The 22537-nt window shown below is 37.6% G+C and overlaps 1 long non-coding RNA gene across 2 annotated transcripts in view; it reads right to left on the bottom strand.

Moving 5' to 3' along the window:
• Positions 1-22537, bottom strand: part of LOC107975924 (uncharacterized) — a 49387-nt gene that overhangs the window by 4531 nt on the left and 22319 nt on the right. For both annotated transcript variants that reach the window (XR_008536528.2, XR_010158951.1), the window contains exons 4-5: positions 11902-12020; positions 8765-8851 (exon numbers count right to left, since the gene is read on the bottom strand). This is a non-coding gene — a long non-coding RNA (uncharacterized LOC107975924). The remainder of the gene's footprint in view (positions 1-8764; positions 8852-11901; positions 12021-22537) is intronic.

Raw genomic sequence — 22537 nt, 5'->3', positions numbered from 1 at the left:
TCACTATACTGTAAGCTCCATACGGGGAAGAAAGGCAGCTGTTTTGTCCACCATTGTATGCCTGATGTGAAGTAAATACGTACTTTAGAAAATAATGAGTACACAGATCAGAATGTTTCTGGAAGAAAATTGTGAGTATTATAAAAATAGAAGCCTGCTAATTTTTGCTTCAGGTTTTAAGAGGGAGTTTAACAAATTATTTTTCTATCACAAGAATTTTCAGAGCTAATCAGAGTCTCAGAACAGATGTGAACTATTAGTAGGATGATCATACATCTCACTTCTGGCTCCCCTTTCACTCAAAATCATGCAGGTTGAGAAGATAAACTTAAGGTGATGGGTGGTGGATGAGGTGCTGATGCAGAACACTAGATCAGATAACCAGGCAGTTTTCCAAACTCTAGCCTCTAGCATATGCTTCCCTTTTAAATATAAATGAATTGAGAGGAAATGTAGAGGCTTGTGAGGCTGAAAATTCTTGATTTCTTTTGTTGTTAAACCATTACAGTTTGCCAAGTCCTTTCACCCTGATTGTAAATCTCAAAGGGAATTCAATCCCATGTGTTTCTGATTAGTTTACACTTGAATTATCCAAAAGTTTTGTAAGACCCATTTGAATTCCAAAAACTTTTGTGAAGCTTTTTTTTTTTTTTTTTTTTTTTTTTTTTTTTTTTTTTGGTGGTGGTGGTGGTGGTTTGTTGGGAAGAGATTGTTGGAAGGATAGGCAAAAAGTGAAAACAGGTTATTTTGAGTTAGAATTAGGATCACAGGGAAACCTCTCTAAAATGGTAAAATACACAACATAATCAAAGTGAGTCTTAAACATGAAATTTATGTGGTTCAAATCAATCTATAATGTGGCACAGTGTAATTGCCTCATTTTTGAAACTGATCTCTGCCTATAGTACCCACATAGCTTATAAATATAGCATTTATATAATGCTAGATAGAAAATACTTTCTATTTCCAGATTAGAATAGAAATTATTTTAATTGCTTGTTCATGTATCATTGAATATTAATGGAATCTCTTCTCCATTTAACGAGTCACAGAGAATTTCCAAAAGGAGGGAGAGCAAAGAAACATTAAGCAATATGGAGATTATCAATGTTATCACTCTCTGTCAAAAGGACTGAAAGGTTATATATACCAAATCCCAATATGTGCAGTCATATCATCTGCTGAATATATTTGAAAGTTAATGACTGTATGTAAAAATAAAACTGTGGCATCATTACATTTTAAGAAGCATTGCAAATGTATTGCTCCACATAGAAATGCACACAGACTAATATTAAGTCATGCTCCATGTTTCTTGTCCTATTTCTTGCTAAGTTTGAGTGTCTGGAATCCTTAGCTGAGTGCCAGTGTGTCTGGAACTCAGACAGAGGCTGCCCAACCTCACTGGCTCTGCGTATTACAGGCTGTATTTGGTCCTGATTTACTCTACTGGATTTGGTATCTGAGTTTAATGATGGATTTCATGTAGAATGAATACAGTAACTTAAAATTATGAGATGAAACTGCCTTACAAAACGTTATTTCTTAACTTTCTGAAATTTGATGCCAGGACACATCCAGGATTTGAGCATACGTCTGTCAGTTCTCAGCTCCCTCCCCTTAGTTCCAGCCATCACCAACCGCACTCAACACTTCTTAGTTTGGAACAAAGAACCTCACTACCATCATGGTAGAATTAACTTGTAATGAAATTCATGCTTACCACATCCTATGAACAGGCCAGGATTTTATAGAACATACTTGATTCCTTTGGAAAACATGTTTATTTTTGAGTTTCTAAGCAGATGCATTTCTGCATTTGAATAGCAGCTTGCCAAGAAGTTCTGAAATCTAGCCATTTTAATAAGAAAAACCAAAATAGTGGTACAAGTTCTTGACCATCTGTTACTGCTCTTACAGAGAAGATTACTGCATTGGGTGGGAGGGAAGAGTACAACAAATCCTTAGGTACCAACCAGTTCTAAGACTCTATTATTCAAGCACCTCAGATTCATTGATTATTTCATGCAATTTATTGTGCTTTACTTTGGGACTAGCTATGCACGGATTTGTGTTATCTGAGGTGCACAACTAAGCTTCTCAAGGTTAGTCTATCTTCACTAATATCTTTTCTACTTAATCCCTGATATTCAAAATATATTTAAAGGAGGTGGGAGAGGAAATGCTTCCCATGCCACATTATAAACAAGGCCTAAAATAAAATTACTTTAGGGAGAGAATACACAGCAGTTTTAATTTTCACTAAGGTGGAAATGACTGATATCGAGCCTATTCAATTAGCAAATTGTGATAGCAGACACTAGACATCCCTATAGGTATAAGGAGGACACTCCAGAGGGAAGGACAGCCAGAGAAAACAGAAGGTGGAGAATGTTACCCTTTGCTTTAGAGTCAGCCTGTCTAGCTTTATAGCTGGTTTATACACCCCACAACTTTAGACTTCATAGTTAAGTACCCAGAGTATAGGAGAGTCCTCAGAAGTGGTTTGAATGCGGCTGGGTGTGGTGGCTCATGCCTGTAATCCCAGCACTTTGGGAGGCCGAGGCGGGCGGATCACCTAAGGTCGGGAGTTCGAGACCAGCCTGGCCAACATGGTGAAACTCTGTCTCTACTAAAAATACAAAAATTAGCTAGGTGTGACGGTGGGCTCCTGAAGTCCCAGCTACTTAGGAGGCTGAGGCAGGAGAATCGCTTGAACCTGGGAGGCAGTGGTTGCAGTGAGCCAAGGTTGCGCCACTATGCTCCAGCCTGGGTGACAGAGTGAGACTCCGTCTCAAAAACAAAACAACAAACAAAATAACACAAGTGGTTTGAATGGTTTCTTATTTCTCTCTACAAACCTTGGAATTATCTTCATTAGGTGAAAAAGGGCAACAAATATATAAGTTTAGCTCTTAATTACATGCTGCAGAAAATGTAAAGAAGTACATATGGTAATAGCCAGTTTTCAATACAGGTAACACAAAAGGAAAGGGAAAGCTAATCTTAAAACGAAATCGCCATCCTAATGAATTACCAAAACGTGTGAAAAGTACTTTTACATCAAATGAAAAAATGTAATCTTTATCAAATTTATTTTTTACAACATTTATATTTATTGATCTGAGGTAGGCTTTTGTTAGAACAAAATGAATAGTAAATACTGAACAATATGTCAGGCATGGGGCAAATTGGTTTCTGTTCTTTACAACAAGCCACTATGACCCTATTAGGAAATGTTTTAAAGGCGTTTCTTAGCATTTTCAACAAAATATTTGTACTCCCTACTGAAAATAGCTTAATATGAAGTCCCAAAGGAATTCCGTCTGCCTCACAAAATTGCTTTTAGAGTTTTCAGTTTCTGGCCTCCTCCTTCCAAATGCACAGTGAATATATGGTGGAGTTGTGTCTAATTCTTTCAGTAGAGGAATTTTGCTACATTAAAATAATTTGTTAATTCATCATTTCCATGGTAAAATAGAAATTACTCACCCTGATTCCTAATACGATCAACATAACTTTGCTTTTCATACATAAAGACATTGGTATGAAAAGGAAGCATTCTCTTCCTTCCATCCATATGCTAGCCTGCTTGAGCGGTCGTGTACTATGACTATGGAAAGCATGACCTCAAATTCCAGCCACACCACTTCCCAGCTGTGTACCGTTCAGCAAGTCACTTGCCCCCTGTAATGACTCAACTTCCTGGTCTGTAAAATAGAATCATAGTGGCCACCACCAGAGAGAATTGCTGAGGGGAGTAAATGAGAGCATGAACGTAGATTGCAGCACAGCGCCCATCATGCGGGATGCTTTCAATAACTGTGAGTGATTTTTTCTATTATTAATTAATGCTTTTCTTGGATTTTGTTAACTACATCATGTATTTCTAAAACCAATACTCTCTGTTTTTACTTATAAAACATAAATCTTCCGTAAGTAAATAATTATAGACTGAATGTCAATTCCTGACCAAGAGCAGGATATACTGAGGCCATTATCTGGTGAATGCAGGGTTTATAGATAGCCTATCTCAATTATTTAGAACCTAAAGTGGACATTAAGATAAATTTTAAACATTTCAAAAACACAACTGGTTGTCACACAGTTTAATAAGCAAATTTGACCCCTAAAGTCTTTGAATAAATGCAGAGATATGGCTCATTGTACATTTAAGCTTTCATTTCTACATGTTAACAATTTACTGAGATAAGCAAATATAAACAAAATGAACACTGTGGGAAAGTGTGTTTGATATTTTAAAACTCTTGTCAAACTAATTAATTCAAATGTGTCATTCAGGCCATTATTAAAAAGTCAAAAAATAACAGATGCTGGCGAGGCTGCGGAGGAAAGGGACGCTTATACACTGCTGGTTGGAATGTGAGTTAGTTCAGCCATTGTGGAAAGCAGTCTGGAGATTTCTTAAAGAACTCAAAGAATTACCACTTGACCCAGCAGTCTCATTACTGCGTATACACCCAAAGGAATATAAATCATTCTATCATAAAGTGACATGCACACGTATGTTCGTTGCAGCACTATTCACAATAGCAAAGACATGAAATCAACCTAAATGCCCATCAACAGTAGACTGGATAAAGAAACTGTGGTACATATACACCATGACATACTATGCAGTCATAAAAAATAATGAGAACATGTCCTTTGCAGCAACATGGATGGAGCTGGAGGCCATTATCATAAATGAATTAATACAGAAGCAGAAAACCAAACACTGCATGTTCTTACTTATAATTGGGAGCTAAAGATTGAGTACACATGGATACAAAGAAGAGAAAAATAGACACTGGGGCCTGCTTGAGGGTGGAGGGTGGGTGAAGGGTGAAGATTGAAAAACTGCATATCGGGTACTATGCTTTTACCTGGGTGACAAAATAATATGTACACCAAACCCCCGCAACATGCAATTTATCTATAGAACCAACCTGCACATGTATCCCTGAAACTAAAATAAAAGTTAAAAAAAGTCATTCATTAGGTATTAAATTCTGAAAGGCCAAACCAAACAAGATGGAAAAAATAGAAACCACCAATGTTTCTGTCTCTACTGGGCCATTTCCATCATCATACAACATAGGACAGTTATCTCCTGTCTTAAACATAAAAATGAATAAATGAACCTTCTTTGTCTCTATGGTGTCCTCCAACAACCACGTCATTTCTCTGTTCCCTTTTAAGACTAAACTCTAGGCCTGTCTTGTCCTAACAACTGTACTAAAAGCTGTCTTATCGAGGTCCCTTAAAACCCCCACATTGCAAAATCCACTGGCATTCTTCATTCTTCATCTTTGACCCAGTTTATTACTTGGCCACTAGTCCACTACTCTATCTTATTTCTTGACCTCTAAACACTGGAATGCTGCAGGTCAGGCTTTGTGTGCTCTCTCTACCTGTGTTCCCTAGGTATCTTTATTCACGCCTCAGCTTTTTAAATATATCTATAGATGGATGAACCCAAATTAGATCTCCAACACTGAGCAGTCCCATGAATTACAGATTTGTATATTCAACTGCCACTTTCATATCTTCACCTAAATGAAATACAGGCATACATTGGAGATGTTGTGAGTTCTGTTCCAGACTACCACAATAAAGTGAGCCACACACGTTTTTGATTTCCCAGTGCGTATAAAAGTTATATGTTTACACTATACTGTAGTCTGTTCAGTGTAAAATAGCATTATGTCTTAAAAAACATGGACATATCTTAGTGTAAAAATTGTTTATTACTGAAAAATGCTCATGATCATCTGAATCTTCAGTGAGTCATATTCTTTTTGCTGGTAGAGGGACTTGCCTCAGTGTTGATGGCAGCTAACCAGGGTGGGGGCTGCTGAAGGTTGGGTGGCTGTGACAATTACTTAAAGTAAGACAGCACTGAAGTTTACAGTATCAATTGAATCTTCCTTTCACAAAGAATTTCTCTGTAGCACGTGATGCTGTTTGATGGCATTATACTCACAGTAGAACTTCTTTCAAAATGGGAGGAAATTGTCTGAAATCCTGCTGCTACTTTAACAACTAAGTTTATGCAATGGTCTAAATCTTTTGTTGTCATTTCAATACTGTTCATAGCATCTTCACCAGGAATAGATTTGATCTCAAGAAAACACTTTGCTCGTCCGTAAGAAGAAATTCCCAATCTATTCAAGTTTTATCATGAGATTGCAGCAATTCAGTCACATGTTCAGGCTTCACTTTTAATTGTAGTTTCTTGCTGTTTCTACCACAGCTGCAGTTACTCCCTCCTCTGAAGTCTTGAACCCTTCTAAGTTAGTTTTCCGTGGGGATTCGAATCAACTTCGTCTAAACTCCCATTCATGTTAATATTTTTACCTCTTCCCATAGAATCACAAATGTTCCTAGTGGCATCTAGAATGATTAATCCTTTCCAGAAGATTTTCTGTTTTCTTTATCCAGATCTATCAGAGGAATCACTGTGTATGACAACTGTAGCCTTACAAAATGCATTTGTTATATTAGGCAACTTGAAAATAGAAATTACTCCTTGATTTATGGGCTGCAGGATGGATATTGTGTTAGCAGGCATGAAAACAACATTCATCTCCTTGTACATCTCTATCAGAGCTCTTGGGTGGCCAGGTGCATTGTCAGTGCGCATGACATGGTTTGGCTCTGTGTCCCCACCCAAATCTCATCTCTAATTGTAATCCTCATGTGTCTGGGGAATGGCCTGGTGGGAAGTGATTGAATCATGGGGGCCGATTTCCCCCTTGCTGTTCTTGTAATAGTGAGTGTGTTCTCAAAAGATCTGGTTGTTTAAAAGTGTGTGGCACTTCCCCTTTAGTGCTCTCTGTCTCTCTCTCTCTCCTGCTTTGCCATGGTAAGAGGTGTTTGCTTCCCTTTCACCTTCTGCCATGATTGTAAGTTTCCTGAAGCCTCTGAGCCATGCTTCCTGTTAATCCTGAAGAACTATGAGTAAATTAAACCCCTTCATAAATTACCCAGCATCAGGTAGTTCCTTATAGCAGTGTGAAAAAGGACTAATACAGAGCAGTTATCTCTGAAAGGATTCTTTTTTTCTGAGCAGTAAGTCTTAACAGTGAACTTAAAATATTCAGTAAACCATGCTGTAAACAGTTGTACTGTTATTCAAGCATTTTTCCATTTATAGAGCATAGGCAGCATAGATTTAGCATAGTCCTTAAGGGCCCCAGGATTTTGGAATAGTCTGTAGTATTGGTTTCAACTTAAAGTCACCGGCTGTGCTAGTCCCTAACAAGAGAATCAGTCTGTCTTTTGAAGCTTACAGGCATTGGCTTCTCCTCTGTAGCTACAATAGTCCTACATAACATCTTCTTCCAATAGAAGGCTGTTTCGTCTACATTCAAAATCTGGGTGGGTGTGGTGTTCTATATATGTCCACTTATTCATTTAGTTAATCATGTTTTTAAAATCATCAATATCATGTTAATTTTATTTTCTCAGCAGTTTATTTAGCTATGAGGGGAATATCCTAAAGGTGTAGGCACCTTCATCAATGACCTTAGCTAGATCTTCTGGATAACTTGCTGCAGCTTCTACATCAGCACTTGCTGTTTCACCTTTCACTTTTGTACTGTGGAGATGGCTTCTTTCCTTAAACCTCATGAATCAACCTCTGCTAGCTTCCAACATTTCTTCTGCAGCTTCCTCACCTCTCTCAGCATTCATAGAATTGAAGAGTCAGGGTCTTCCTCTGGATTAGAATTTGGCTTAAGGATATGTTGTGGCTAATTTGATTTTCTGTCCAAATCACAAAAACTTTCTCCATATCAGCAGTAGGCTGTTTCACTTTCTTATCATTTGTGTGTTCACTGGAGTAGCACTTTTAATTTCCTTCAAGAACTTTTCCTTTGCATTCAAAACTTGGCTGTGTGGCATAAAAGGACTTCCTATTGTGGCTTTCAACATGCCTTCTTCACTAAGCTTCATCATTTCTATCTTCTGATTTAAAGTGAGAGATGTGTGACTCTTCCTATCACTTAAATACTTAGAGGCCATCGTAGGGTTATTAATTGGCCTAATTTCAATAGTGTTGTGTCTCAGGGAGTAGAGAGGCCCCAGGGGAGGGACAAAGACAAGGGAACGGCTTTCCAGTGGAGCTGTCAGAACACACTTAACATTTATCAGTTAAGTTTGTCATCTTATATGGGCATGATTAGTGGGGCTGCCAAACAATTACAGTCACAAAAATCAAAGATCACTGATCACAGATCTCCATAACAGATATAATAATAATGAAAAAGTTTGAAATATTGCCGGAATTACCAAAACATAACACAGAGACACGAAGCAAGCACACGCTATTAGAAAAATGGCACCGATAGACTTGCTTAATGCAGGGTTGCCACAGACCTTCAATTTGTAAAAATTTCAATATCTGTGAAGCACAATAAAGGAAAGTGCACTATAAAGAAGTCCACCTGTATAGGAACTTCAAACCTACTTTGTCCATAATGGAACTCTTGGTTTCCTTAAAACTTTCTCTTCCTAAGGATTTTTTCATCTCAGGAAATGGAATATGTTCTTCTGATCACTTTGACAAAGAAACAAACAAAAGAAAAAACAAAACAACTTTGGAGAAATCACTGTTTTGAACTCATTGTATTTACTTTCTCTCGTGTTCCATATTCAATTCACCAGTAAATCTTCTGGCTCTACCTTCTAAAATATCTAGAACTAATTACTTCTCTCCACCTTCACCCCTACCACTTGAGTCCATGCCACCATCTCTTACCCGATTTATGAAAATAGCCTTCTATTTGTCCTTCCTGAGTCTGCCTTGCCCTTCTCTGGTTTATGTTTAGACAGTTGCCAGAAAGACCTATACAAAATGAAAGTGAGATTATGTTACCCCTCTACAAAAACTTCCCAAAGCTTCTTATCTCACCCTGAAAAGCCACATTCCTTATGATGTTGTTGGTCATGTCTGACAGCATCACCAAATGTTAGGAATCCTTCAGAGAACAGGATAGATGCATTTTCCAGGTTGAGTTAATAGAAACATAATCTGTTAATCTGTGGTGATTTTACAGGAATAAAGTTGTTTATTATATTTTCTCAAAGTCTTTCAACTGTCTACATCAACTGTAGCTATGCCTCCATTTTCATTCCTAATTTTGACTGCTTCTACCTTTTCTCTTCTTTATTAATCTCATCACAATTTAATCAATTTTATTTATCCTCACAAAGAACCATCATTTGGCTCTTTTGGTTCTATTATATATACATTTTTCTATTTAAAAAATTTACCCTGTTTTTCTGGTTTCTTACTTTTTAGATGGTTGCTTAGCTTGAATTCTGAGCTTTTGTTTTTTTTCTAATACCACTGAAATGGAGACATATGCTATTTTAACCATGTCCTGTGAGTTTTTATGTATAATATATTCATTATTATTCAGCTTTGAATATTTTGTAATATTATGATTTTATCTTTGGCTCATGGGTTATTTAGTTGTGGTTTTCTTCTAAACATACTGTGTTTTTTTCTAGTTATCTTTTTGTTTTGATTTTTAACTAAATTTCATCATAGAGAATGTGATATGCATGGCTTAGTTCTTTAAACTTTGTTGAGAGCTGCTTTTGGATCAGAATATGGCCAATTTTATAATATGTTTTCTGTATGTTTCAAAAGTTTTTGTAATTTACATGGGTGGATATAGTGTTCTATATATGTCCGCTTATTCATTGAATCATGTTTTAAAAATCATCAGTATCATGTTAATTTTATTTTGTCAGCTGTTTCTTTAGCTATGAGAGGAATATACTAACATCCTCACTATTATTTGCATTTATTTTTTCCTGTCTTTCAATTTTTGGTTTACATATTTAAGGCTATGTTGATAGGTACATACAGGTTTAGAACTGTTATATCTTCTTGAGTTATTAAATGTTTTAGCATCGTGTAGTGATCAGTTTAATCTCCTAATGCTTTAGTTAGTAAATCTATTTAGAGTGATGCTAATAGTTTACTACCTGCCAAGTACTTAGATTTTGATTCATGTATATAATTTATTGAATCATTTTACTTCCAAATGTTCTGAATATTTAGATTTAAAACTTGTCTCTTGTAAACTGCTTTGGACTTTTTGTCTTTTGTTCTTTGCACCACATGAAGCTAAAATATTGTAGATCAAATTCATCCTAATTAGCAAATGCCATAAAAATGAAAGTTGGCTGCAGAATTCCACTTACCTTCTGGATTTCTGCTAAAAATGCTTTATGACCCTGTCAGTTCAATAATTATTTTTAAGAATATATATTTACTCAGGATTATTAGCTTGTTTCAGCAAGAGGGTTGATCTAGATAACTTTCCATATTACAACAAATTAAAATGCTAAAATTTTAATACATTAAATTTTATGATTTAGTTTTAAGATGTGGTAATTCATGTATGTTAAATAATTTTCTTATTATGGATGACACCTTAATTTTTCTTCACGCTTTATTAAGATACACTTTACATAAATAAATTTACCTGTTCTAAGGTATAGTTCTGTTTTGTGTCCCTATAGTTTTGCTTTTTTTCGGAATGTCATACAACTGGAATCAAGTAAAAGTATGCAATCTTTTATTTTATTTTATTTTATTTATTTTTGAGGCAGAGTCTTACTCTGTCACCCAGGCTAGAGTGCAGTGGCACGATCTTGGTTCACAGTACCCTCTACCTCCCAGGTTTAAGCAATTCTCCTGCCTCAGCCTCCTGAGTAACTGGGATTACTGGTTCCCGCCAGCAGGCCCAGCTAATTAGCTATTTTTAGTAGAGATGGGGTTTCATCATGTTGGCCAGGCCAGTCTTGAACTCTTGACCTCAAGTGATCCACCTGCCTCAGCCTCCCAAAATGCTAGGATTACAGGCTTGAGCCACCATGCACTGCCCAGCCAGTAAGTAGTCTTTTAAATCTGGCTTTTTTTGCTTGGTATAATGCACTTGGCCATGTTGTGTTTATCAGTAGTTCATTCCTTTTTAATCCTGAATAGTATTCCATTGTATGGATGTACCATAATTTGGTTATCCATTCACCTGTTGAAGAACATTTGTGTTGTTCCAGTTTTGGAAGATATATAGAAAAGCTGTATAAACTTTTCTATATCTGCTTTTATGTAAATAAAACTTTCATCTTTGAGGTGGCAATGCTAGATTGTATTGTAAGTAAATACTTAACTCTTTAAGAAGCTGCTAAACTGTTTTTCTAAAGTGACAATACTATTTTGCATTTCCATTAGGAATGTATGAAAGTTTCGCTTTTTCTATGTGATCATCAATATTGTCAGTTCTTTTGATTTTAGTAATTGTAATAGGCATGTAATAGTATGTCATTAGGGTTTTTCATTTGCTTCATAACTAATGAACTCAAGGGTCTTTTCATGTAGTTATTTGTTATATGAATATCTTCTTTGGTGAAGTGTCAACTCATGTATACCTACGTAACAAACCTGCACATTCTGCAAATATATCCCAGAACTTAAAGTAAAATTTTTAAAAAGTGACCAAACGAAAATAAATTTTGTCCTTTTTGTATTACATTGTTCTTTTCTTAGTATTGAGTTTTGAGACATCCTTATATATCTTTGTTATAAGTTCTTTATCAGATAATTGATTTGCAAGCATTTTCTCCCATTCTGTGGCTTATTTTTTCAAAAGGTACAATAATTTAATTTAGATTTCACTTTTAGGTATTGATCCATTTTGAGTTAGTATTTGTATGTAAGGTATGCTTTAAAGATCTCTCTTTCTTTTGTTCCTCCTTCCCTCCCTCCTTCCTTCCTCTCTCTCTTTTTCTCTCTCTGCATATTGTCTTAGTTTACTAGTGTTGCTATGATAGAACACTCAAGACTGGATAATGTGTAAAGAACAGAAATCTATTTCTTACAGTTCTGGAGGCTGGGAAGTCCAAGGTGTCTGCAGATTTAGTTGTCTGGTGAGGGCTGCCCTCTGATTCCAAGATGGTGCCTTGTTGCTGCTTACTCAGGAGAGGCAGAACACTGTGTCCTTATATGGTGGAAGGCAGAGGGCAAGAGGGTCAAATGTTGAGTGAAGCTCCTTTTATGAGGGCCTTAATCCCACTCGTAATGGGAGGAGCCCTCATTACCTAATCACCTCTGAGAAGACCCACCTTTTAATGTCACTACATTGGCCATTAAGTTTTAACACCTGAATTTTGAAGGGGACATATTCAAACTATAGGACATGTGGATATCAAATTGTTTCAACACCAATTGTTTCTGCACTGAATTGCCATTTCCCATTCAGTTTGATGCTAGCTATAGTATTTTGGTTATTTGTTTTTTAAATGGATGCCTTTATCAAGTTAAGGGAATTCCCATCTATTCCCAGATTACTGAGTGCTGTTCATTCTATTATGAATCTATATAGAATTTTGTCAATTATATTTTCTGCACCTATTGAGATGTTCGTCTGTTTTTTATATGGTGAATTACGTCAATTTATTTCCAAATGTTTGCCCTGCACTCTCATAATAAACCTCATTTATTCATGATGTATTATTCTTTCTATATGTTGTTAAATTTCATTTGCTATAATTTTCTCAAGGTTTTTCGTACCTATGTTTATGTGGGATATTTAATGTTGTGTAGTTATCTTTTCTTGTAACATCTAGATTTTGGGTTAAGGTAAGGCAGCCCTCCCAGATAAAGTGGGAAGTATTTCCTTGTCTTAAATTTTCTGGAAGAGTTTGTGTATAATTGGTTTTATTTATTTACTAAAGGTTTGGTACAATTTAACCATGAAAACTTTGGTGCCTGGAGTTTTGTGTGTGGAGGTTTTTAGCTATAATTTCAATTTCTTAAATAAATGTGGGGCTGTTCTGGCACTCTCTTTTTCCTCTACCTGGGATTTCCTCCATTCATTGCCTACCCCTCCCTCCCGCTCAACAAGAGTCACTACTACAAGTCCTTTCAGATCAGCTCATCTCTCACTTTCCCAAAGCTTTCCCTAACATGTACCCCTTTTTCAAGGTTTCCTCCCTTATGCCAACAATACCCTGTGCATGACTACTATTGATTTTATAGCAGCATATAGAGAATATTAAAAATTCTCTATATGAAAATTTTTTCTATTTGTGTGTTTTCTTTCCCAACAGACTATACAATTGAGGACAAGAACTATGTCATTTTTATTATCATGTCCTTGGTATCTATACAAATAAAACATGGATTTACACATATTACACACTGCATCTATTACATAAGCATGCAATGAAGATATAGGTTCATATGTGCATATATATGTATATTTACATTAGATATGTATATACATACTTTAACATACATGTAACTGTATACTTTATGTACTTATATGTATATAAGTAATTCACCTATATACGTATATGTAAAAGTCATATATGATAGTCATATATATGTAAAAGTCTGTTTCTGCCAGTTTTTTAAAACAAAAATCATCAGCATCATAATTTATTGAAGTCGACTGCCCTTTCTTAACCTTATGAGATTTAAAAAATGTTTGGAATTTTTTTTAAGCCCATGAAGTTTACTCTTGTGAGGAAAGCCAGGTTGAGGGCAATGGCATTTCCACATTTTCTGGGGCTTAATTGAAAGAATATAGAGAGAGGGCTGGGTGCAGTGGCTTATACCTCTAATCCCAGCACTTTGGGAGGCCGAGGCCAGCGGATCACCTGAGGTTGGGAGTTCAAGACCAGCCTGACCAACATGAAGAAACCCCATCTCTACTGAAAATACAAAATTAGTCAGGCATGGTGGTGCATGCCTGTAATCTCAGCTACTCAGGAGGCTGAGGCAGGAGAATCGCTTGAACCCGGGAGGCGGAGGTTTTGGTGAGCTGAGATTGCACCATTGCACTCTAGCCTGGGCAATAAGAGTGAAACTCTGTCAAAAAAAAAAAAAAAAAACTATATATATAGAGAGAAAGGTATGTATCAAGCCTGTTAATGACCACGGGCCATCTGTGTAGTCACACAAAAGTGTCTAGTTTTCTTCCACATTTCTATGTGTCTTCTTTAGCATTTTCCTTTCTAAAAAACAGGCTCTATAACTGGGCACACTTGAACCCCACAATTAGTCATGGATGTGGTGATTCATCAGGCTGGCTTCTAAGTGCAAGCAGCCCTGGCCTTTCTAAGCCTTGACTGTTGGCAACTCTTTTTTCCCCGCTCTGAATCAGATGTGTATTTGTTTGAGTAATCAAGAAAGAACTGTCTGTCTTGTGACCTTAGAGGCTGGTGAAAGGGAGCAACTGAGTGTTTTTGGCACAGGAAGGTTAGTGAACAATGCAAATCTGTAGATCAGAGAGCACGCTGCTTGGCTGCTGACTCTGGGCAGACTTGAATGTCACAGAATGCTCTAATTGCCGGCAGGGTTTTTCACCCTCTGCCGAAAGCCATTTTAATATAAGCAGAATAGATTTCAGGTATTCCAGAAACCATTCTTAAACTCTCACTGTGTTCATGTTGTTAAATTCTATACCTTCTATTAAGACTTGCAGTCTTTCTGAAATGAGCATTTTGAATCTGACTGTGATAAGAGCCAGTGAGAGACAGCTTTACACATGGATGCCACTGGGAAGAAAGCACATCAAGTAACCCTGCTGAGGAATGAATGAATCAGCCTAATGCAAATTAGGTGAGAAACTGGACCGCACAGAGGGGATGTTGAAACCATTTTAGAGATGAGTGAGAGGGATGATAGCCAGTGAGTGAGCCCAAGAACTTTGATGACAATGAAGGCAGAAGAATCTGGTGGACGCAAAGGATTCACTTCTTATAATGAATTCACTCATCCCATTTGCCTGTTAATCAATGGGTGTTTTAAAGATGCCAGTTGGAGGAAGTCCAAGTGTTCAATTTTAAAAATGCCTATTAGATTAATTACAAGAAGGTCTCTCTCTCTTTCTTTCATCTGTCATTTTTTCTCTTGTTAGGGGTATGCAGGAGGTCTTCTAATAGACCAGAGAGAGATACAAGCCACAATTCGGGAAAACATCCCAGTAGACTCCTCTCTGCCTTATGTTTGGCATTCTTGAAATCTATGCTCTCTGTCTTGAAATCTTTGAACAATGTACAATAATCTTATGCTTGCCCAGGGAAACCTGTTCCATTAGATGAGGTGAGTTGGTTACATACCTTCTTTGACTTGTGTTCCCAAGTGATCTTATTCCAAATATGACTTGGGGACACTTGTATGTGCCATTCTGATATTGTCCTAAAAGGAAATTATCTTGGAAGTAAAGCCACTGATAAAATCAACTCAGGAAAATGCACTTTGCAAATATGAGAATATAGGCATTATTAAAAGCCATGCTATAAAAATACCAATGGTTATTTTTACTGAGAGTAGTGTTAAATTTATGGGAGGCTATTGTTTTGGACTAAGCTCTTGCACTAGGCCCAGAAGAACAGACCAAACCAGAATGGAATCACTAGTGCTAGGTCCCCAAACTGGACTTTAAAATCAGCCAGTTAGAAAACAAACAAAAAAACCGCTAAAAAAACAAAACAACAACAACAACAAACAGATTCACAGCAATCAATTAAAAGGGGCCCAGTCAACCTGAGCCGACATAATAAGAAAGTCCCCTGGCTCTGCTTTATCCCTTTAAAGAAAGTAACTTTGAAACAACCAATCGGCTTTCTGTTCCTGTTTCTGCTTTCTTCAGAGCAGAAAGCCCACTGCCTCTCCTCAGCTTACTAGCGTGCTTTTCTGTTTCATAGATGGGATACCGTCTGATTAATGAATCACTAATAGTTTAGATCATTAAACTAAATTTGTTGAAATTTTTATTTTTTGACAGTAGTTACTCAAGAACAATAAAATACCCTTAAGAGGAAAGTGAGAATATCTCATCCGAGAAATGTGAGACAGACAGAAAAAGGTTTAAATAATTGTATTCAAAAGCATTATGTAAACGACAAATAACACATGAAAGTCTAATCTGAAAGGAACGGGAATTAATGTTATAAAGGGAGACAAACAAAAATCAGGTTTCTTTCCACATCTCAACATGGAGGATTTTCCTTTACCCTGGCCTCCTATTTCTGTGTGCAGAAACTTGCTTCAACATGTCAGTCCCAGCTCTAGCTGTCCTGATTCACTCCTCCTTAGAGGGAATGAGCTCACCGGGCAGACTCTGCCCGGTGGGGACTGTCTGGGGAAGTCCTGTCATTCCCCAGGTCTGCGTTGGCATCACTGCTCTGACAGTCTCTTTCAGGAGTTACGTGTTGGAGGTCAGTGACGACTGCAGATCTAAAGCCACATTTTAAAATCCACTGTCTGTGAGGCAGTGGTCTGACTCCTCTTCTCTTTTTCAATTGGTTCTGATTTTAGTTAGGAAAGGAAATGGTTGTTTGTAGACCTACTAAAGTTCCAATAGCTGATTATAAAACAAGATTCTATGACATGCAAGAGTATATCGGAGTCAGAAAAATTAAATAGAATTTATTTTCCTGAGAAGAAACAAACTGAAAAAAGAAAAACCAAACCTCTTTATGTTTATTTGTTTGTACCGATGTATGACATCAGAAAGGCAGCCGTATAAAAGAGAATCAGGCTGGAGGGAGCTTAAGCCTCCACTAAATGGGGATTGATTGACCAGAGAAGAACTGGAACTATTAAAAGGCCTGAAAGAAGAAAAGAATTATGAATTTTGCTCCTCTCTCCTTCCAAAAAAAAAGTAAATGCACATGTTTGAGAGGGAAGCATGGCCATAGATATTGTGATGCCATGGGGAAATCAATTTCAGGCTTTAAATAAGGATCCATCACTGTGAGAGGCCATGAAGCTGTGCCCAAAAAAACTTCCTGGTGAACCAGAGGAGGAAGTGTTCTCTATGGGTAGGAGAGAGCTTCATTTCAGAGAAAAGAAGGAAGGACTAAGAGAGTTAGAGGCCGGAGGGAAAGAAGGGACAAGTAAAGGGAGTGGAAAATGGGTTGACCAAAGACAGGCAGAGCCATTCATATGCAGATCTCAGATGAAGCACTATTTTCATTTGGACTAAGAAAAAAAAATGGTGACTTCTTAACTCTTATAAACTGAGCACTACTCATTGAAAACCCTGGTATCAGTGTGCAAGTACTCGGTAGGGACTTTAGAATGACCATGTCTTTAGCTAAATAACAAGTGACTGAAATTCAGTCCCTTCCACAGCTGCTTTATCTGGCAAACATGTCTTCTCCTCCACTACCAGCCCCCCGGATAAAATACACCTGGCCAACTCCTACTCATTCAAAACTCCTTTGAAATGGCTTCTCCTTCAGAAGGCTTTCCTCATCCCTTTCAATTCCCATTCCCCTCACCAACCTTACTTGTCTCCTCTCAGATTCTGACTGGCTGGCCCAGGGTTTAAGAACTTCAACTCTGCAGTCAAAACAATCTCTGCAATTTGCTGTCTGCGTGATCTTGGGCAAGTTATTTAATCTCTCCTTAACCTTAGTTTCTTCATGGATAATAGCTGGCAAATGATAGTATATATTCCATAGGGTTGTTGTGAGCACTAAATAAAATAATGTACCTGGAGTGCTTGACACTGTGCCTGGACACTGCCTGACACAGTGCCTGGACTCTGTTAAAGGTGGTCATAATTACTGGGCCAGTCTTTCCCCTTCCCTACATGGCATTTACCACATTCCCTTTCCACTGTCTATCTGCCTATCTATCTGAAGATCTGTTTGCATGGGGACATTGAATTGGAAGTTTAATTCCTAGTGCCTGGTACATCATGAGGCTCCATAAATGTTTGTTGCATGAATTCGGAGAGTAAGCCTCCCCATTCTCTACCATAAAAGATACTGATGTCTGTGGTTGTATTTTAGAAAGGACACATTAGGCAAGAATCTGCCCAAGTCAAGCGATATCATTTTCTATTCTTTAAAAATATCTGAAAAAGGAGATTCTACAAACTCCTTTAGTAACATTCTACGGTCAACATTTTCTCTAAGTCAAACATATGCCTCCATTTTAAAATGAAAGACTAACTCCTAATTTTTTATATCAGTTGAAAACAAAAACATCTGCTTTAATTCCCTGTATTCTCTCATACATGTAAACATTCATATTGGCTGTTTATCATTCTCTCCTTATTAAAACAAACCTATTTCTTTAACCTTTTCAAATAGTCTTTTCATGCCTTTTAATAATTGTGCTTCTGAAAAATACTGTGTCATAATGCATAAAAACAGTGAGACAATTTTTGCAGTCTCAGAAGTGGTTCATTTAGGCTGGAGGCGGTGGCTCACTCCTGTAATCCCAGCACTTTGGGAGGCCAAGGGCAGATCACCTGAGGTCAGGAGTTCGAGACCAGCCTGGCCAACATGGTGAAACGCTGTCTCTACAAAAATACAAACATTAGCCAGGCGTGGTGGTGGGCGCCTGTAATCCCAGCTACGTGGGAGGTTGAGGCGGGAGAATTGCTTGAACCTGGGAGGCGGAGGTTGCAGTGAGCCAAGATGGTGCCACTGCACTCCAGCCTGGGCAACAGAGTGAGACTCCATCTCAATAAATAAATAAATAAATAAAGAGTTAAATGGGAGGAGTCAGATTATGAAAGTATATAAAAATCCCAAATTCCACATAATTTTCTCTGTAAGCAGAAGCAGCCCCTTCTTCCCTTTGTCATGAGCCTCTCCACTGATTCCTTGGAAACTAATAACAACCTTGCCTAAGATGGTTACCTCGTAAAGGAACTAATGTTCTAGAAATAGAAATAGAAATAGAAATATGTAAGAGCTTATTCCTTTCCATGCTTATGGCATATGAAATATAATATTTTACTGAATAGGCCACATACTGTCTCACAGATTTTCCTTCAGCTTAAGTAGCCATACCTACTGTCATGTAGCACCCTTAACTTTTCCACAGTTGGCTGAACTAAGAATTGGTGTCCTGGCTAGAGGAAACCTATAACAGTGGTTCTTAATATTTAATGGGCTGTGACTTACTTGAGGATCTGATGAAAGTAAATCATTCTCTTTTTTAAAGAAAGCACATTTTCACATACACACCCACAATTTAAGAGAAATCATGATCTCCTAAACAAACTTAAACCCTCGGGTAACACTTCTCTAAATCAAGATGCTCTGATGAAAATTATAGTTTTTGATTCTGCATGCTAACAAAAGGCACTAGATCACCTTGAGAACTGTAAGGAGTTGCCCTTTTGGGTAAGTTATCTTTGTGTCATGGAAGAGAGTAGCCATTCTCTAAAGGGCGTGTGCAAGATCCATGGGGACTGAGAGGGTAGCATCCATTAGCGTGTGAGTGCGTAGATGTACATCAGGAAATGTACATGGTCTAATCAGAACTCTCATGTTTTGAGGATTTAAAAGAAGAAGCTTCCTGATGATCAAGATAAAGATTGTGAAATAACGAAAATCCAGAAAGTACTCAAAACCTAGCTTGTGACTTGGAAGAGGCTGTGCTCCAATGAGAAGGGAGAATGACCATGGCAATGGACATTGTTCCAGTGCCTATGGCCATAGCCAGAGGAAAGAACAAAGCTCACCATCCAGCCTGAGTCTGTGTGTCAGGCTGACAGATTCCTATGCCTCTGAGCCTTAGAACGTGAAAGGGCCTCATAGAAATACATCTAAATACAGCCAAATAGAAGGCCTGAAAGTGACATTGAGTCATGATATCTAGAACTCAAGAGAACTTCAGAGATTATGTAGCTCAAAACTATTTATGGGGGCAGAAACTGAGTCAGGCTCAGAAAAGTGAAATGAATTACCCAAAGTCACACAGCAAGTTCATAGCAGAGAAGTAGAGAATCCCAAGGTTCCAGTGCTCAGCCCATCATGATACTCTAGTTACTGGAGTTCTTGTCTGGAACATATTTTCATAATAAAACACCCACTTTTAGGATATGTAATTAACTTGAAGAGCAGCTCCAAGTTTCACACTTAACTTTAATGATATTCACATTTATTTCACCATTCTCCTTAGAAATCTAATTTTAACATTTTACCAGTATATGTAGAAGTTAACTTTACTTCCCTTAAATTTAGGAGTTCTACCTTATTGCTATTGCACCCCTGTGATTTCTCTTTCTCCTTTTTAATGACTAATTTTGATATCAAAATACAGATATACACCAGGGTTCAATAGTCAAGAATCTAATCTTGCCTCTTTCTATTGGTAGTTGGAATCACTATTACAATTGCTGAATATGAATATGCTGAATATGCTAAATTTCCCCTCTTTAGGAATAACCCCTCTTTTCTTAAAATACTCTCAATTTTCTTTCCTTACATACGTACCTGATGAAACTTTGCATAAACCTGATTGTTCACCTTTACTCACCACCGTTCAAGTACTCCAGTCTCTTCTTTTCACTTCCACATCTCTGGCAGTTCATTTTTGAACTCTTTTGCTAGCTCCGAATCTTCTACTATATGTCTAAAACTTGGAATTTTCAAATAACAATCGTGGTTTATTTTCTCACTAAACAATTGCCCTCAGCAATCTCACCCATCCCAGGCTTTGAATAACAAACATCAACCTCTTCTGAACTATTTATTAAACTGTCTACTTGACATCTCTCCTTAGTATTTGTTTTGTTTTGTTTTGAGACAGAGTCTTGCTTTGTCACCCAGGCTGGAGTGCCATTATCCTGCCTCAGCCTTCCGAGTAGCTGGGACTACAGGCATGCGCCACCATGCTGGACTGATTGTTTTATTTTTCATAGAGAAAGGGTTTCACCATATTGGCCAGGCTGGCCTGACCTCAAGTGATCCACCTGCCTTGGCCTCCCAAAGTGCTGGGATTACAGGCATGAGCCACCACATCCGGCTTCTTTTTACTATTTCACAGGCATCTCAATACAATGTATCTAAACTGAACTCTTGATCCTTCCCCTAAACTTTGCTTCTTCTTCAATCTTATCCTACGCAATTATTAAAGCCAGATACATAGCCATTGTAGTGGAGTGAATAGGCATATGTCCCCTAAAAGATATGTCCATATCCCCGAACCATGAATGTGACTTTATTTGGAAAAAGGGTCTTTTCAGATGTAATTAAGTATCTCAAGATTATATCATCCCGGTTATTTAGGTAGATCCTAAATCCAATGACAAGTGTTTTTATGGGAGAAAAGCTGAAAAAGATTTAAGTGAGAGAAGAGGAGAAGACCATGTGTAGACAGAGGAGAAAATTGGTGTTTTCCAGCCACAAGCCAACGAACGCCTGGAGCCACTAGAAGCTGAAAGAAGCAAGGAAGAATTCCCTCCTAGAGCCTTCAGTGGAAGTGTGGCCCTGTTGACACCTGGAGTTCGGATTTCTGCCCTTTGGAACTGTGAGAAGATAAATTTCAGTTGTTGTAAGCCACCCAGTTTGTGGTCATTTGTTACAGCAGCCTCAGGAGACTAATAGAGCCATCAACCTGAATACTCCCCTTTCTGTTATTCTTCTTATCCAATCCATCACCTCCCCAAGAATTCTGCTTCAAGAATGTCACTTGAATAATGTGACTTTTCTCAAATTTCTCTTCCAACAGTTTATCACTTTAGTCCAAGCTGCCGTTATCTCTTGCCTTGCCAACTGCAATAGCCAACTCTTTATCTCCCTATTTCTACTCTTGGATCCTCCAATTTATTCTCCATATATGAATAATAACCAATTTTAAAAGTGTAAAAATGTAAAATACATTCTTTTAAAAATGTAAAATGAATTTTCTCAGTTCTCTGCTTAAAATTTTCAATCATTTCCTATTACAACTGGATTATATTCAGAAGTTTTAGCATGAACTCTGGGCTCATCCCCTGCCTATTTCTTCAACCTCTTGTACTTCCCACCCCTTTCTCTCTGCAGCTCATTCACTTCCTTCTGTTCCTTAAACCCACCTATTTTTGTCTGCCTCATAGCCTTCACCCATGCCATTTCAACCGCTTTCAATATTTTTTCCCTGTTCTTTGCCTGGTGGCAGTCATACTCATTGTTCAGTATAAATGTCATTTGCTAAGAGAGGCATTTCCCAATCCACAGATATGTCCTGATGATGCCTGTTATGCTTTCACATAGAAACTATACATTTCTTTTACAGAACTTACAATTTCCAATTATACTGATATACTAGAGACTATCCATTTAATGCCCACCTCCTCCACTGAACTCCCCATGAAGGTAAGACTCATATCAGCTTTGTCAGCCACCATATCTAGAACATTAGTCCTAACTTTTCCCCTAACTTCTAGTCCAGCATCCCCAGCATCCAATAGACAATTCTATTTGTAGATTTTACCTTTTTCATAAATTCTGCAAATCTAAACCCAAACTCACCAACACACAGACATGAACAATTCGGCCTCTTTTTCTGGGCTCCAGTTTTGCCTGTAGTGTCACGATTCCAGAGTGACCCGGAAGAGAATTCCCATGTAATCTTTGGCCTTTGTTCTCCTTTGCTCCTCTGTATGAAAGCAGTCACCAAGTTCTTACGGCTATCCTTTGTCTTATCTCTATTTTTTCTCTTTTGACTGCCTTCCTTCTAGATCTGGTCCACTCAACCTTGGCACTATGTACACTT

This window comes from Pan troglodytes, chromosome 6, assembly GCF_028858775.2.
Source record: "Pan troglodytes isolate AG18354 chromosome 6, NHGRI_mPanTro3-v2.0_pri, whole genome shotgun sequence".
Classification (NCBI taxonomy): domain Eukaryota; kingdom Metazoa; phylum Chordata; class Mammalia; order Primates; family Hominidae; genus Pan; species Pan troglodytes.
The sequence above is the reverse complement of the archived record's forward strand: the minus strand, read 5'-3'. Positions and strand labels throughout refer to the sequence as shown.